Source organism: Sturnus vulgaris, chromosome 5, assembly GCF_052056855.1.
Source record: "Sturnus vulgaris isolate bStuVul1 chromosome 5, bStuVul1.hap1, whole genome shotgun sequence".
NCBI classification, from domain to species: domain Eukaryota; kingdom Metazoa; phylum Chordata; class Aves; order Passeriformes; family Sturnidae; genus Sturnus; species Sturnus vulgaris.
The window spans coordinates 37,923,502-37,941,980 of record NC_142247.1 but is presented as its reverse complement, the minus strand read 5'-3'; the positions used below and the strand labels follow the sequence as shown (position 1 = coordinate 37,941,980).

Genomic DNA, 18,479 nt, shown 5'->3' with positions numbered 1-18,479 from the left:
ATTTAGTTACAGTGAAATCATTAAAGTTCGGTATCATAATTATGAATGATTTAATGTACCAGCAAATCTCTGCATGAAATCTTGCAAAAGCTTGCAGGATGTGACTGATATCTCCCTCTAGTTGCCTTCTCTCACTCTCTTATTCAATCCATTCTCCTATTTTCCTAGACCATTATCTAATGATTTTGGGAGTAAAGACATTATTTTCAGGATCTTGTTGGCCATTTAGCTTGACTCTTAGAGATATACAAATTTCTCTTTCAAGAAGACAAATTTTGTTTCTGTAATCAGCTGGGAAATATCCTGTTGAGGAACTTTCTTTATATTCTACAGATACACCACAAACCATAAATACTTTTTCTCCAATAGATGTTTTTCTGTACAGTATTGAATTATAAAAAACTAAAATAGCATATGCAAGGCTTATATAAATCAGTATCACTAAGTATCACTAATGAAATGCTCAAAATTTGAAAGGTAAGGTTTCCTTCCCTGCTCTGTTGAAATTTTTTCTGATGAGTAGACAAAGAGTTATGGTATAAAGTTACAACAGTTCACCTCCTCCAAAATTTTGTCTGTAAAATTAATAATTCAGATTTATCCGGTGCATTTTAATTCTCCATAGGAAAAAAATTGAAGATGTTAAGGCTAATCAGTGCTGAGCTAATGGAGATCTGTTTGCAATTTTATCCTGGAATTCTTCTGAAAGGTTAAGTTTCTGTCTGCCTTGGAAACTTAGCAAGAAGAATTTATTTCAGACATTGCTTACTAGTATCCAAACAAAAAAATCATCCAACTTGATTTGTTTGAGTAAAAAGAGAAGGGTAAAAAAGAGCCCTCATTCAAGAATTAATTTTAGCATCATTTACTTCTCTGTGCACACTTTATGTTTAGAAGCCATTTATAAATATCTTACTATCATTTGTTAAATTTTATGACAATTTTTACCATGCCTGATGACTGTAACTCATACATTAAACATGCACACGTATTTTAACAATATTTGCATCTTATAATATGCTTTCTAACGACTTGTCATAGACTCATCAGTTAAACATTTATTTTACAAATGCATTTTGTAATATGCTATGGTAATAAACTATAAGAAAAGGTATCCCACCTTGTAATATTTTCAGATGGATGAATAATGCATTACAAATTCTACCTTCATTTAAAACATGACCTCTATTCTGATGAAATCTGATACATTGTCTGGATTTATGGTGATCACTGAGTTGTGTGAGGTGCTGTCAATCTGCTTTCTGATTAATTTTCCTAGTTGATAAATTTGAATTAATCTGTAAATATTTACAAAATAATATGGAGGGGTTTTTTCAGTTATTTTATTTTTATCCACCTGATTAATTTAAACCAATTGTACCAGCCCCCATCTAGATGGAAACTAATTTTCATTCAAATAATTTCTGGAAATTCAATTCAGTTCTGAAATTGATTATCAAAATCATGATTGTTCTTTAGCTGGCTGCCTAAGTTTGTCATATGTATCTCTAAAGAGGCCCAGGCTACTGTCACATCTGATCTAATGAGCTCTGTAAAGATGAAGGGTACACAGTACTAGAAAATTTTATAATAAGTTATTTCACAATAAAAACATGGTTTTGCTACTTATTATTTTAAATTTCACCTACATCTAATTTTACATACTATTTTAGTTTATAGAACTTCATTCACACCAAAGTTTTGCTTAAGTCGCTATTGCCATCATAGTCAACCTGCTTTGTGGCTTCCTGAAATATCATGCTGATTTTTTCAATGGTTTTTTTATATGAATTCTTGTACATAAGATTCTCTGGCTAATTTCCCTCATTGTGTGCACACATGTGTAGATTGTTATACTTTCAATAGTTTTATTTCTGAGACTTTTTCTTCAAAACTGAAGTGAAAGAAGGGAATTTGAGTGTTGTTTGGTAGGTGAGTTTGTTTACATAGGCCATGGAGTATTATAGCTATGCCCATACATCTGGTGATGGAACAAAATGATTGAGGATTTCAGCAGTGTTCTTCATTAGTTACCTTCCCATATCTGAAGAAAAGCCGAAGTGTCTGATAGTTTTACTTTTGCTGTTTGCATGGAAATAGTTTTAGGGCATTGCATCTATGTGATACTGTCTGAATGTGTGAAGTCAATACAGAGTAGTCTGGTTTTACATCTGTTTAACATAAATACAAATGACTACTTCAGGTGCATACTAAGGAGAAGTCATTGTTAGTTAATTGGTCTCTTGGAAGAAGGTTTTATTGCACCAGACAATAGAAGGCTACACCTTGTCTCTGCCTTTCACCTTAATAGTCCAGGCTCAAGGGCCTTTTGTCACCATTCATAGTCAAGGCACTTTTAGTCAACACATTGTTGTCAACACATAGTCAACACAGCTGTAAGAGACAAATTATGCAATCTGATTTAGACATCTAATTAGGATTTAATGAATTGTGCCACAGAAATGCCTATTTTTCTCCTTTGATTACTTCAGATGACTATTTCAGATATAGATTGTAGTGCAGACTTTTTGCATTTGGTAGAGCGATATCCTCCATTACCCATTACTGCTTCTATTTTTTTTTTCTCTTTAATTTCTTCTAAATAAATTATTGCCTATGAAATGAGCTGGACTTATTGTCAATTGAGTTTTACCTCTTCAAACTGAGCATTTTAGACCACACTCTGTGTAGTCCAACACACTCAGTTAAGATTGTCAAAATTCTGTTATGGCAACCTCCCTGATCAGGGAGAGGATTATTAATTCTGCTTGTTTGCTCTTTTTTTTTATATTTTTTTCGTGCTTTTTTTTTTTTTTTCCTAGTGTTTATCATTAGGTGAAAGCAAACAACTAGTTCTAGTTGTGTTGAGATGTTGTGTTCAGGTGATGTGGCTTCTATCCTCTAGCATCAAGGCTAGGAAATATTCATTCTACATGGGCTACATGAAACTTCAGACTAGTCATCTAAGTACTGAAATGGGCTTGACATTTAGTGTTCTATCCCAAATGCCTTAGCCATCACTTCTCCCGCTCTTTAAGAGGAATTCACACAAAATTTGCTGTCTTTTTCTATTGAAAATATAAAATGCAGCAGTCATTGTTTTGTTAGAAAATTTTGCCTTTTTTATCCTGATGGCTGTTTTTTTTAGAATCACGTTGCATTCTTTGCTTATCTTTGAAATTGCGAGTTTGACGGCTTTGTTTATTAGGAGTATGGTGACTTCTAGAGTGAAATTTTAGCTATGTTTCTAAGGTCTAACTGTTTCAGTGGATTTCCTTGCTTCAACTGTGCACACTGTTTCTTAGAATACATCAAAATGTTGTACTATCTTGGTAGTTCCTTAGTTCTTATCTGTTTTAAAATCCCATCTATTATAAGTCACATTAGAGTTGCTCAAGAAATGCAGTAAGCATCTGTATTTTGTGATGGGAATGTCTTTATTTTAAGTTTGCTCAAAAAGCACAGAGATTCTACACTGCTGTATTTCTTGGCAACTGGTCATTATTTAAGATAAATCAAATATATGCGATATATGTGCTTTTATTATTACTTGACTATTTCAATATTTCGGTAGTTCAGATTCATTGCATTCCTTGTATTCTTGGAATTCCTTTTGTTGATTTCAGTTATAGAAAAGCCTATGAGGCATGCTGTAGAAATATGGTTTTGCACATTGCACGTCTTTTTATATGTGAGCATCCACAAGTGTATATTTATATAGTCAGCTATCATGTGCAATCTTAGTGCAGATAATAAACTGCAGGGTTGTTAATCATGCACCCCTCTCAACTGAACTTTACTACTCTCTTTCCTTCTGTTATTACAAATCTCTGCTTTTATCACTAACAGTAAACAGTAATATTATTCTCTCTTTTTCTTATTATTTTTTATTTTGTGTGTCAGTCTTCCAAATGCATTGTGATTTGTGGGCCAGGAGAGAGAATGTCTAATCCAAAATTAGTCACAAATTCAGTGTCTTGCCCGTTACTAAAGCCAAAAGTATGGTTTTTATATTATGGGTGAAGAGTAGGTTCTAGCTGCCTAGTAGATCACACACTTGATTTAAGTCTTGCAAGGTTAAAATGCAATAGATTTTCAAACTTCAGTATTCATATGCATACAAAAATATTTTAAAGTTATTTTGGTATTTCTAAGACATAAGAGTTAGCAGACTTCCTCAGAGGTACATAACTTAAAAATTACCTTTATAGAAGGAAATAAAAGCTATGTGGTGCATTGTAATACCTTTTTGAAGATTTTAAAAGAGCTTTTCTATTTATAATTCACATTTCCTATATACATAGTGATGTGTTTTTGTATAAAGTTTCTATTCTAGTTTTGTTTGGGAGAATCTGCATAAATCGTGTATGGTTTCTCCATTTGTGAATAATGTGGCAAGTCCAAACTCACACCAATGAAACCATCATACTTTCCATATCATGTATGCTGTATAACATACATATACACTTATAGTGAGGTAGAGGATGATACCAAAAATTTCTTCCCTCTAGGCTTGAAAAATGATCAAAAAGTAGGAGACACTTTTTTGTGCCTTGGGAAAAACAGATCAAGAAGTTAAAACTCCAGTCATTACCAATAACCTTAAAATGTATTTTAATGTGCTGCAGCTTCAGTTACCCTCAGCTGAAGCTTCTCTATTTTAGCTTACAGGGTCTTGTGACCTCAGCCCATAGCAGAGTTTCAACAGTAATAGCGACAGCCATCTTGGATAAATGTAAGTGAATTTTTTCCTCATTTCTATAGTTTCTCTCCCTCACATGCACTTTTGGAGTTTTGTTTTTCACTCAGGATGTAGACAGTGTTCCTGACAACACTTCTGCTCTGTGCTAAGTAGCATGATTGACACAAAGTACAAATAAAGCATCTAAGTGGGATTTCTTGCCTTTTAAATGTCACAGTATCAGACTCATCCAGTGCTTTTGAAATGCCGGTATGATGGCCATGCAGACTTTATTTTACCTGCAGCTAGCTTGATGGTAGTTTTCATTATCAGCCAGGATTAATCTGCAAAAAGTGAAGTGGTACAAAAAGATTTTGGCCATATAATCTTGTTTTAGTTAATGCTAAGGATGAAATCTAGGAGAATTCAGAGAATATTTTTTTAAGGAAAGTTTTGCCTTCTTCAATCAGCTTTATCATTTCAGTTCTGCTTCATGTCAGATTGTGGTAATCCATTTCCAAACTTAGCTCTGCATTCACTAACTGTTGGATAAATCTGGGGCTGGAGCTGGAGCTGGAGCTGGAAAGGCTGCACATTATACATACTGCCTCTGTAACAACTTCCAGAAGTATAAATTAAGGAATTAAGGACATCTGCCCACTATTGCTTTCTGAAGAATACCAAATACAGCAGTCAGGTTTTTTTTCAATAGTTATCATGCTGTTGTAATGGGGAGACAAACTGAAGAAAATAGAAAAAGAGTTATTAATTCAGAAAATCCTGTCCTGTATGCTGATAGCCTGTAGAAGCTGGCATTTGGTAGGAACTTACAAAAGATAGATGGACTTATATATTCTTTGGTATTTAATCCTGAGCTGCCCTATGTCTGAATTCATTATTTCTGAATAAAGTAACATCTTTGGTCTGTTAAATCACCGTGCCACCCCTCCATCTTCTATTTGTTCATATACCTAAATATATATGTAACATGGTACCTAAAATTCCAAGGTTTTATTTACATGTAAATGGTTGCATTGTAGCTCTGCAGCTACAGTAGTACCTTCTCAATGACCTCGTCTAGCTGAGCACATGATTGTTCAAATGCAGCTTGTTCTCTTCATGTGGTTTCATGGGATGTCTCTGTTCACAAACTTTATGAAATGAAAGGCCACCTATGCACAGTTAAGGCTAAAGCCAGCAGAAGTGGAACTGCCTCCATCCATCCATCTTATAAACATGACATTCAGAGATTGATACTGGGATGTCTCAGTGTTTTACCTGTAAACCAGCTTAAACAGCTTAAATTCAGCTGTAGTCAGCTTAAACAATCATTAGAATTCTGATCTTCTAGCAAATGTGTGGCTGTGTAAATATCTCTAATAATTGTGAGACCAAAGCATGTATAGCAGAGCATGGAAACTGGAAGAGTAGAAGTATTTGTACTGAAACCAGTTTATTATCTTGAATTGTCTCAAACTTTAGTGTGCAGTGTAAGTGGGAGTGGCCACTGTTATCATTTGCACACAGAAAGGAAGTAGTAAAAGAAATATCATGCCTAAAAGATATTCTTTTTGACTAAAACTATGAATGAACAAAAAGGTATAAAAAGGCTTGGCTACCAGTTCTAAGGAGAAATGTACTGAATCATGAAGAATAATTCCTAAAGTTTCTCCAAGGAAGAAGTTTAGTTGAAATCTGTGCAAACTCTGAGGACCAATGTCCTCAAAGGTGAAGTTGTTTTATAATAATTACCATAAATATTAGTTTAATTTCAAAAGAAGAGAAGATGTTCTTACATTTGTCATTGCAAGGCTGAATTAATGAAAGAGCTTTGTAACCATTGTCAATGGGAAGTATGTATAGATTTTGAATGTGTTTGAGTATAAAATAAAAGCTCGGTTTCTGAGGAATTTCATAAAATCACCACTCTAACTATAGCCATTTAAAACTGAATCTTACCTGCATGCTTATCAAATACCAGTTATTTTATTGGAGCCATGCATGCCAACATAAATTCTTTGCCACTCTAGGCTCAGCCCTGTATTTGTTATCATTTTGTCACTGTAGTTTATGTGACACCTCTGTCCCATTAAGCGATGTGATTCTTGCCTACAGGAATGATCCCCTGCTTTGATAACTGTCTCTAACGTGTAAGAATCAATAATCAAGATTATTGAATTAATAGAATGATAATGTGATTCCATAGATCTTGTTAAAGCACTATTCCCTTCATAATAGAGTGTGGTTTATTTCCTATTTCTATTATTTATGTAGCTCTTCCAGTTGTCTGTGAACAGGGGAAACAGATAAAAGTTAAAAAGAATGTGAATATATATTTCAAAGTTTGGGTCTTTCTAACTATAATATGTAGCATGTTTAGCATTTGGTGTCTATATAAATAGTATGTAAAATATGCATATATAAATAAATACGTTTAAGTGATGTATTGGAGCTTAGATATAGCTCATCATTTAACACTTTGGTGTGTTATGTGAGGACTTTAAAATACAGTAGAAAGGATTTTGTGAAAATTATGTTACAGAAATTGTGATGGAGCATACTGGGAAGTTATGCAATGTGAAAAAGCTTCCTATAAAATAGTTTAAGATACTAAAAAGCCACGTGCTCACAAATTCAGCCTGCTAATCCTTTTGGCCAAGTAGATATAACATTATGTACTTCATATATGATACTAACTTCTAGGAATTTCATTTTATTTTCTATCTTACACTATCATGCTTCAAACGTCTAGCCTAGCACAAGAGGCATTTGTGCTCCATAATAAGAAACCTGAGGATTTTGTAGAGATACTGAAGTTACAAAGGTACCCACAGTGCTGCAGTCATAAACTTTTTTTACATTATTCTGATGGTTCTTCATAACTGTCTTTACATCCTCGATGTATAAAAGGCAAAGAAATGTTAGTCACCAAAGAACTAAATCCATTCCCACAGTATATGTTACTGCAAATATAGATTCTATTCAGCCTGAAATCTCCTTCCTTTTGTTCCATAGGCACTGGAGTCTAGACACTTGGAGTGAGTTGAGGGTTGTGAAGGTGATTTTTTTTTTCAAAGATCTGTGCACTAACTGTTCCCGCCAGATTTATTTCCAGAACCCACACATTGTGCTGTTACCTACAAAGTAACAGGGAGACTATAACTGAGAAATGTTCATTTTTTAGTGTCTTTTCATATTAAGTCGGAAGATTTGGCTTGACATTATGCAAAAATTTTCACTGTAGTTTTCTTCAAAACTCATTCATTTATGGAGTTGCTTTAGGACACCTTACATTGGGCAAAATGATTGTGGCTTTTGCTACTTTAACGAGTTTGCCATTCAAAAACTCCCAGTAATGTCTGGGTCACCACTACTGACAGATAGAGAGACAGGTAGATGTGTATATAGACTTTTTTAAGCAGGCCCTAAAGCTTTGCACTTCCTAAAGTAAAGGTAAATAGTCAGCTTAAACCTCTTCAGCAACTCTATGACAGGAAGATGCCATCACCATGTCCTCTCTTCTCTTACCTGGGTGCCCTGTCTGTGTTCTCCTTTCATGTGTAAATTCTGCTCTAATTTCTTTGTGTTTGTTGGCTCTATTTGATATTTATATAGGGTTCATAAAGTTGGTAGAGAAAATAAAATATCCAACTAAATAATCCGTAACTGGTCTTTTAATTGAGCCAACCATTCTTATTTCTACTTTTCCTTTCCTTAAATATTTTTTCTAGCCATTGTTATGACTTGAAACAGACTCTAAATGCCCAAAATTTAGAAAACTCTTCAGAGAACATAAGCTTGAGGGTTTTTTTACCATATTGGTAAAATTATACTTTTTGTCCTCAGTTGGGTTTGCCATGGTTAGGAATAGTAACTATCCCACTGAAAAAAATTAAAAGTGTAGTGAAAATTGTGAAATCTTTCACAATTTTAGTGTATCAATATCAGTAGTAATAAAACTGATCTAGCATTGAACATTTCATTACAGACTCATTAAGTATTCAATTTATAACATTTTTATAGTGACTTTTAAGTACTAAAATGCTCTGAAATTTGTTATAGTAATTTTGAATCAAAAAAGATGATTTTGAAGAAGTTGAAGCATTCCTACATTTTCAAAACAACATTGTTAATATTAGTTTTTCAAGGTTGCATAATAAAGTCAGGTTCATCTCGAAGCAAAACTTTTTCTGTAGAACTTTCTCACTGATATTCATATAAGAGCATATTGGAAACATTTTAAGTGAAAAAAAAAAAAAAGCTAGATTGTTCCTAAACAGTATTTTTAACCCTTCAGAATTGCTTGTGGATCGCATAAGTTGCTTTTCATGCTGTTGACTAATGCTCATATTTTATAGGGCACAACTATTGGATTGGTTTTTTTGGGCAAGAGCAAAACTTTGCTATAAGACCTGCAAACTTTTGTTATATTTTAGTCTTGTTTTATGAAACGCTAGTTTTGAACTTCCTTGAACTTCTGTATGGAAAATATTTTTTCAGTTACCACTTTTCATTTAAAGGCAAGTCGTAGTCTCTTCTTACAGACTTGAAGAGCTGTGGAAGCTCTGGAATCATGCAGAAGGTGACACATGATCTTTTCATTGGGAGTACTGTAAACACTGTATATATGTGAACTGTAATAATATCTTTTGTCAAAAGGAAAATATTCAGGGTCGTGCAGTATTTAAATGAATATGTCTGGGTTTTGGTAAGCCCAGCTTTCCAAACAACTCTCATTCCTGGGGTTGGTTCTAGGGGCAGTTGTTGTTACTGTCAAACTTGGAGGCAAAGCTGAAGCTGAGTTTAGATCACTGATGATTTCAGAGATGAGTCAGGTGTTTGGGTACAAATGTGCATTTTCTTCGTGTTTGTAAGATACAGTCCAGTGTAAAAAAAAATACTTAAAAGTTTTAATTGATATGGCAAGAATTCAGTGAGAAAATAGTAGTGGAAATTAGGTTTTAGCCATTCCGTTCCAAAATACATGTTTTGTTGGTAAATGGCATTATTTTTTTCATCATTAACTATATCTTTGCAAAAATTTGCATATTTTTATATTTGTATGCACATATCTACAGAAAATAATTGGCTTTAATTGATGCAGAGGAGGTTTGTGTTAAGTATCCAGTAGTTTTGGGAAATAAGCAAAGTACGAAAGTGCTGGAATAGGAGTTATTGTGGAATTTCCCCTTGCTTAAATTTTGTTTAAATATTTTAGACAAATGTCTGTCAGAAACAAACCCATTTATTCTGCTTTTGAAGAGAAGGATGTGGTAGCTCACTTGCCAAGGTGTCTTTTTGTTCTGCAATTTGCATAAAATATTTTATCAATAAATAATTTTATTTCAGTTTATTTCTTTGAATTAAAATTCAAATTAGACTGCTATTCAGTACTTACAACAATTATGCCTATATGCATATATAATGAACATCAGTTTGTGAGGTTTTGTTATGAGTACTCCAAATAGTGTAACAAAAAGTTACTTCTGTTTTTCTTAGAATAAATATATGAATACCATTAAGACAGTCTGAGTTGTTTCTAAAACTAAGTAAAAGTGAGAGGTAAATAGAATTTTATACAGAAAATATTTTTAACAGAATTCTCTGTCTCAAATGTTGCAAAAGATTCTATGCTTATTTCAAATTTAGCCAATGATATAAGTAATATTGAATTTTCTTAGGCTCAAAGCTTTGTGATTAATTGATTTTGTGTCTAGAGAGACAAAAAAAATTCTTCTCAATCTATAATTTTCAGGGAAACTGTGTTAAGAGAGCTTTGAAAAATACTAATTTATTAAATGCTAGGCACTTTCATGAAAAAAAAATGGTTTGAAAAGATTTAAAAGAAATAAGGACTTAACAACTTATTGATTTCAAAACTAAGGAAGAGGTGTTTCCATGCACTCCTCCGTTTTGGGTTCTGGTTGCTCTCTGAGTTCCAGGAGATAAGGGAGTGGAATTCCTCCCCTGGCAGCCGAGGGAGAAGGGAGGCAGGGAGAGGATCCAGCTGTGAGGCTGCTCCTGCAGCTGGGGGAGCTGCTGCCTGGAGCCAGCCCAGTGCGAGGTGTGATCCAAGCAGGAATGGTTGAGAGAAAAGGCTGAGTTGGTGGGGCCTGCTGGTTAGCCAGCAGTGCTGGTAAGTGAGAGCCTTCAGTGCAGGTCCCAGCTGTGTTTTCAGGCCTTGCCCAGGTCCTCTCCATCCACTGGGGAAAGGGGAGGTGGGTGGGACATGGCCCTGATCATTGCAGATTTTTTATGAAATGCAATAAACCCCACTTCTATGTCTTTTCAAAGGAGTCAACATTTTCAGTGTAAGAAGTGTCAAAATATTTTCTTTTTCCTTATTTGCTTGTCAGAACTACCTTTTTTTTCCCTAGCAATAATCATTTTATGTGGTTTATATTAATTCTAACTTAGGCTGTTGTTTCATACAGTGCTTGGTTTGAAATGTGTTGCTACTATTTTTGACTGAAAGAAGTTGTGCATTCAAAACATTGTCCCTTGTAGGCCTATTAAAGCTCTTCAGTTCCCTATAAATACTGCATCATAAGAACTTTAAAAATATGCATTTTGTTTAGTAGCCGTGGATGTGCTGTATATGGTTTTTTTCCGACAAGCAGCATCCCATATCTAGCAAATCACAGTTCTGACCGTCTTTTGAAAAGATGATAAACATATAATGGCAACCTTAAGAAATGCATTTTTTAAGAAATACCAAAAATATTTTAAGGTAGATGAATAAAGATATGTTCAAGCAGTGAAATAATCAACTGTTACCAGTATACAAGACTGAAGGAAATACAATGTTAGGTGCTGCACCATTTTAATGATTCCTCTTGAGAATGAGTTAGCTCAAATGAGGGTGCTCTGCCAGTTTTATTTAAAGATACGTACTTAAAAATAACTAATTTTATACCATGTATTTTCTGTTTATATGCCTGTCAGTTTTAAACAGCCTTTTTTTTGTAAATGCACGATGACAGTTCTATATTCTGTGCCATTTTGTCACTAGAGTTTTTCATGCTACTGAAATAATCCCTTAACACATATTTATAGAGTTCTTACTGTTATTTTGACAAATCAGACATTGTTATTAAAGTGATAAAAGAAAGTATTTCTAATGTTTTTTGCATTAGAAGTTCTGAACTTTTTAAAAAAATTATATATGTTTCCTAGTTCTATTTTAGTGAATCTTTTACAGAAATTGTGTCTTTCTAGTTCTATTGTTTAGGGTAACAAGAATCTGTTCTTGGAACTTTTTTTTAAACAGGTGTATCACTAAAGGTCCATCCTTATTGCTCTTACAGTCATTTCATTGTAAGTGACTATAGCCAGCTGTGTATTCCATTAAGTTAACTCATAAATAGCATATGCTTTACCAGTGCTGGATGTGGCTCCCCTTAAGAGACAGATTGTTTGCCTGTAATTATCAAAGCAAACAAACAGTGGTTTATTATCTGTAATATTTGTACTTTGGAAAACTTGTTGCTTTTTCATGGTGACAAGTTTGGAGGATTTCAGCTGTATTGTCCATTTCAGTTCATGTCTAAGCAGTGGCTAAGCATAGAATCGTTTGGGTTTGAAGAACCCAAAAACAGTCTAGTTCCAACCCCTTTGCCATGGACAGGGACCAGGGACCTTCCACTAGACCAGGTTGCTCAAAGCCCCATTCAGTCTAACCTTTAACTCTTCTGAGGCTGAGGCATGCACAACCTTCTGGACAACCTGTTCCAGTGCCTCACCACCTCACAGTTAAGAGTTTCCTCCTCTATGAAAAATTCCCATCTTTCAGTTTAAAGATGTCTTATCACTACAGGAAGAGAACACTGTAATTTCTAAAGAAATCTTTAAATTTGCTTCTTCCCTAGGTAACACGGGATATTTTGATACTAAACCTATAGACTAAAAAAAAATTGAAAAAAACAGATAAAGTATTTCCATAGTCTTGAAAAAAACCCCAAAACATTGGCAGGTGGCATAGAAAGTCAGTGAGAGGACAGAGACACTCACCTGTGTCTAATGAAGGAGGTGACATTTCAGTAAATGGAAGGTACTTAAATATATGCTTTGTGTTGGCAGTCTCCCAAGACTGCTGATGGAAGTGTTTCTGGGGAAAGAAGGAGTGTATTGAGGAAACTGCTGCTTTGAGCTGTGTTGTAAGAATGGGACTGGGGATTGGCTAAATACCTCTTGGAAGGCATCAGGATAGCAGAAACATTCAAACAATACCAGCTGCTGAAGCCATGCACAGCTTTCAGGTCTCTCCTCGACATTTTTGCTGAATTATATTTACCCCAGTTTATGTGCAGTTTTCTTTTTTCTGTGTTCTCTTCTCGATATTTCTGTGCTATTTGAATTAGTTGTGTAAATCTTTTGTTGCTTGGGAGCAACACATGACAGTTTTTTCTGCCACTATCACCCCAGAGCCCTGTGGCTTTTCAAATGAACTGTCAAAAAATCCAAATGCATCTTGCCTAACCTAGGGCATTTAATTTTAGGTAGCCTTCTTAGAAGCAAAGTCAATCTAACCTGTGTCTGCAGTAGAAGGCAGAAACAGATGAAGACAATGCTAGTTTTACAAGAATGGGTCTAGTCAATGGATTTGGACATTGTCTTCTGTTGCCTCTGGAAAGTGCTCAGGACAAGCAGACTTATCAGTGAGATGATTAAAATGTTATTGTACAAACCTGGCCCAAGTCATGGTACATAAGATATTATGAAATTATTAATATTATAATGAGTTCCCTGTCAGGCTCAGGTATCTAATAAGAGACAAAGAGAGGAAGCTTTTGCCATGATAAATTTGTCTGTTTGACTGAAAGAATTCGTGCTAATGCTGAAAAAGTATTCATGCTAATGCATGTCATTGCACACCAGGGCAGATCAGACCACAGTACTGAAATACTGCATCTGATATACAAATAGATGTGTTTATATGGCCAAACAGCAAGACAGATAGCTAAACAAAATCAAAAATTTCTATTCTGTACATGTACATGGCTGCACTTCCTATAGAACAGAAAAAAGTCAAAACCCTCTGATTCATATAACACATCACAAGACCATGAATTGCTGCAGTGGTTTCTATTTGCCTAGAATGTTAAAACACAGCTTTGCACTACACACTCAAAAGACACATATATGTTAAATACTGAAAAAAATTATTCTAAACTGCACTTCACTGTTCTAAAAGTTTTAATTAATGAAAGTCTCTTTTCAAATTGCTCTAGAAAGGTCACAGATAGAAAGGTTCACGTAAATGTGAAAAAGCACACAGCAGTTCCCTGGCGTGATGAGTGATTTCTTGCCCTTGTTCTGGCATCTCTTGACAGTGTTGGTCACTGTTTCTGTTTTCTTGTGCTGTTTTAATCTGTGGCTGTTCAGTGGGGAACACTAATGGTAATGGTTAGAAATGAGTCAGTGACTGTATCATCTCCTATTCTCTTTACAGCCAGCTTTACCCATTCATTGTCTCACTGTATACAAAATTAATTTTCTTGTAGTGAAGAGCTCGAAAGCAGCTTGCTTCAGCTGCTCCAAGAAGCAGATAGATGGGCTACAGACCTGTATTACATGATTGCTGGTATGGACCCCTTTTATTACTGATCAAAAGAGCCTAAAAGTGGACAGATATTCAACCACCAGACAGGGAAATAGGTGAATTGGATTAATCTCAACACTTCTTGAAAGCCTGAGAACTGTCCAGATGTCAGCTGCTCTTTGGGCCAAATGATAGTTTTTATTGCTTAAATTTGACTGAGATCCATCCATTTTACCCAGAGGCAGGAGCAACTAACACCAGTTAATCCCCATGTACTCCTGATAAATGTACATAAAGCTACAGAGTACTTGTCAGCCGTGACAGGGTAAATGGAGAACTGTCCTATTAAAAGCTACCTTGGCTGAGATAAAAAAATGTTTCTTTTATCTCTATCTAAATAATATACATAAGATATGCTACTGATATGCTTGGATATTCTGTTTTCAATCTTCTGCAGCTGCAGAATGTGCCTTTGCTGTGGCTTCCAAGATTCAAAGGAGAGGGGGAAGGATTTGGAATGGAAATCTTGGGTATGCTGTGTGTGTCCTGGGCAAGGTGCCAGCGATACCCAAATCATTGTGATCCGGGTAGTCTTACCTTTCTATCTGAAACAGTCCTAAACTGGGGTTTTTGCATCTTGTGTGCAAGGGTTACAAGAGTGACAAGCTCTGTGACCAACATGCTCTCCACAGTTTATGCCTAGAGTATGTTTGTGTCAGCTGGAGATAGAAATTTTTGTCTGTATTTTGGACCCATATAAAGTTATCTTTATTTTGCTCATGGCGATAGTTAGATGTTGTTGTTTAAGAAATGGGGAGTGGGGGGGAGGGAAGCAGATGGGGAGGGAAAAGAGTAAATCTTTAGACGAGGAAAAATATGTTTTCAAATGTTCATTTTTAAGAAATATTTTCTTAATATCTAATTGATCCCAAGATTAGGCACAGAACATGCTTACGTGCACATTTAGGTATATAGCAGCACAGACTGATTTTACACGGGCACACAGAAGCAGCTGGAGAGAGCCCTGGCTCCTCCCTTTGATGGGGAGCCAGGTTTTCTAAGCATTGTGCAAGAGAAAATTGCACCGCCTTTCCTATAACTTTAGACTCGGGGAAAAGATGAAGAAGACTAAAGTGTAAGAGTGCCTCAGTGCACAGAAAAGCATCAAGTTAGACAGACGTGAATGTCTGGCAATTATACATATGTCCTTTAGTAAGAATGTGGCTTGGGGATTCTGTACCTTTGGAAATCATACTGCATAGATGCTGGTCATGCATGTTCTAATAATAGCAATCTCTCTATTTCCAAAATAGACCCTGATTCATTCTCCTGTTTTTGCACCAGGTATAATGCTTCATTTTAGTTCCCTGGCTAGTTGGTGAAAAGAGAGGAACGCGTTTCAATTCAATATTTCAAGTATTCAACATGTAGTTGAGCTGAATTATTTTCTGATTTTATCTGGGTTTGTGCTTACTATTTGAAGACTTTTTTGGGGGTGAATTTGGAGTTGCCACCATTTTGTATCTACAAGTTTCACACTCTTGAGATTTAAGCTGAAAAATGGCAAAAGTGTTGTTCTGGTGAGCTGGGAAAGATGTTTCTCTTGGCTAGTCTCTACTTCCTCTTAAAGCAGAGGGGATCAGAACAATCATGCACTTTATGAGGATCTGGAAATACAGATAAGAACTTTCAGCCTGTGCACATTTTACAGCACAAACAAAATGCAAATGCAGAAAATTTTAAGGAGGTGGTAATGGAGTTTCTTGGGATGGAGTTTGATTTGGCTATGTGGGGAAGGAGTATTTCAATTTGTTTGGATGCATTTTGTTGGAAAATAAGAGTCTCAAATTAAATTGCTTTAAAATACAATGTGCTATTGGAGTTCCTATAAATTAGTAGTAACCTAAGTCACCCAAGGTCAGCAGTTAGCTGGAAATTTGTAAAGCTGTCTTCTGTCCACTGAGAATTGGCACACAACAACAGGAAAATTATCCCATCATTAGGACAGTATACTGATTTTTTCAAATTGTAAGATTAACCATACATTTTAATTTATACTATTTGATGTATGTACTAAGGGCCATCTGTAGGTCACATAGTTCTGGTTTGAAAGCATACAAGATATTCCACTTCAAGAATAATTTTAGTGGCTCCAAGTGTCTAAACCTGGGTAGTTCTTTTCTTCATTTCTGTGGGGTTCACTCATGCACTGCTGTTTTGTTCTGCTGTCTAAAGGAAAGGAAGTCTTCTCATCACCAAATGCCTACATATGCCTACATGAGGAGGTTCCTTGTGATTCATGGAGACAAAGCTCTTGCACAAAACAATTCAAAATTCAGAACAGAGCTCAGTTTGTTTAGTCTGAATTGTCATCTAAAAGAATTTCTCTCTTTCTCTCTTAACTGTATAAATGGTGTAAAGACACTCCTCCTAATTTATCCTGTTAAAGTTATGAGCTAAGGTTTGCCTGGCTACTGGCTGCATACTTGCTGGCATTTTCTTGTGAGAGGGAAAGTGCAGATGGACTGGGGGTTTCTGATATCCAGATGGTACAATACTTCTGGAAAACTAATTTGGTTGGTGAGCCATATAGTCCTTGGGCTTTCTGTAAGTCTTGTAGGTCATCGTGATGGTAATTTTTTACATGTACTGTGACTCATTAGAAACTGGACTGAAACTTGAAGTATTATTGGCCATCAAATAGTTTCAGACATCAGTAATTCACAGGTGTCATTGATCTGAGGGAAATAGATGTTGTTGCCCTAGAACTTCATACCCCATCACTCACATTTCAAGACCATAAAGTGTTACATAATGTTTTTTCTTGAAACACATTTGAACTGAGAAAGAAATTGAAGTTTCTGTTTTAATTCTTGTTCCTGTATTATTTGAAATGCCTGTGTCAATGACGAGCTGCAGTATACATTGCTGTATAGATGCATAAACTATTACCTTTCATACACGTTTGTATGGCAGGGTTGTCAGAGGGGAAAAAGGCAGACTGTCTTCAACAACAATATACAGGGGTCTCAGTAGCCTTTGATCTTTTTGCTTATCCAGTTTATAGGTTTCTGTATTTCAAACTTTCATCATTTGTGTGTCTGTTCATTACTGTTTCTCTGTGGAAAAAGTGGGATACCTTGGGCAAGTTCACTTCTTCCCTAGGATTCTCACTGCCTCTGAGACTTGAAAGTGCAATTTGCCATAAAAGCACTAGGTAACAACATAGAATTTGAAATCCATTACTCTGTACTGATAAGGCTTATCCTGAAGAACCTTTATGTACACTGACCATGGCTTGGAAAATGATATCACAAAATCAGAATATTTTTTTCATTCAGTTATAGTATTATATTCAGTGTAGCAAGAAATGGTTTTGCATGACAGTACACATGTAAATGTCAATGCATATGTCATTTACAGTTATCTGGGTGTTCTGTGAGATTCACAGTGATCATGTTGGAGAAAACTGTCGCTGTTACACTAAATAAAATGTGCTTAGTAAAAATTGCTAGCAATTTTTTTTCTAGACATATAATGACATGGTAAGAATACAAAACAAAATGACCAGAAACAAACCATTTCTCAAGCAATAATATCTATGGGACAAGTGATCTAAATTGGTGGAACAGGGAGAGTTCATCACTGCACTGCAAAAGGACTTGAAATATAACCTAAAGGCAAGTGAAATACTGATTCCAAGCTTTGAAATAACAGCAACAAATTTACCTACAGACAGAAGATGCATGGAAGCAATAAACGAATTATACAAGTCTTACACACGCAATCTGATTATTCTGACCAAAGTGTTAATTGGATCCTAACTGCCAGATCTGATATCTGTAGTCTTGTAGTGGGAACCTTTCAAAGTGATGAACTGTAATTCACCGAGCTGCTTGAAGCACTTGTAATTTACTGCATGTCATGCTATGAAGAGCCTGACCTAATGGACTTTACATTACCTGTAATGCTGGAAACCTTTCAATGAAACTAGTTGGTAAAAAATAGTAGTGGAAATCTATTCAGAAAGAGGGAACAAAACTACATTTTAAACACTGTTTTATACCCATATAAAAATTTGGTTATTAAAAATAAGATGAGCAACTCAAGTCAAATATTTAAATTGGAATATTTCTCAGTGGTGAGGTGTCTGGTAAATTTTAAATTAAGTAGAAGTGATTAATATGAAAAGAGAACCTGAGATAGTTCTAAATGGTGTGGAATATGTTGTGCTTCAGATGGTCATGCATGAAATTC

General features: G+C 35.2%; 1 protein-coding gene across 15 annotated transcripts in view; it reads left to right on the top strand.

The window, feature by feature from the left end:
• Positions 1-18,479, top strand: part of FOXP2 (forkhead box P2) — a 394,712-nt gene that overhangs the window by 306,126 nt on the left and 70,107 nt on the right. Inside the window, exon 3 of one of the 15 annotated variants that reach the window (XM_088165469.1) lies at positions 4,665-4,735. The exons of the other annotated variants lie outside the window; for them this stretch is intronic. The gene's annotated coding sequence lies outside the window, so the exon portion shown is untranslated. The remainder of the gene's footprint in view (positions 1-4,664; positions 4,736-18,479) is intronic. 15 annotated transcript variants of the gene reach the window in all.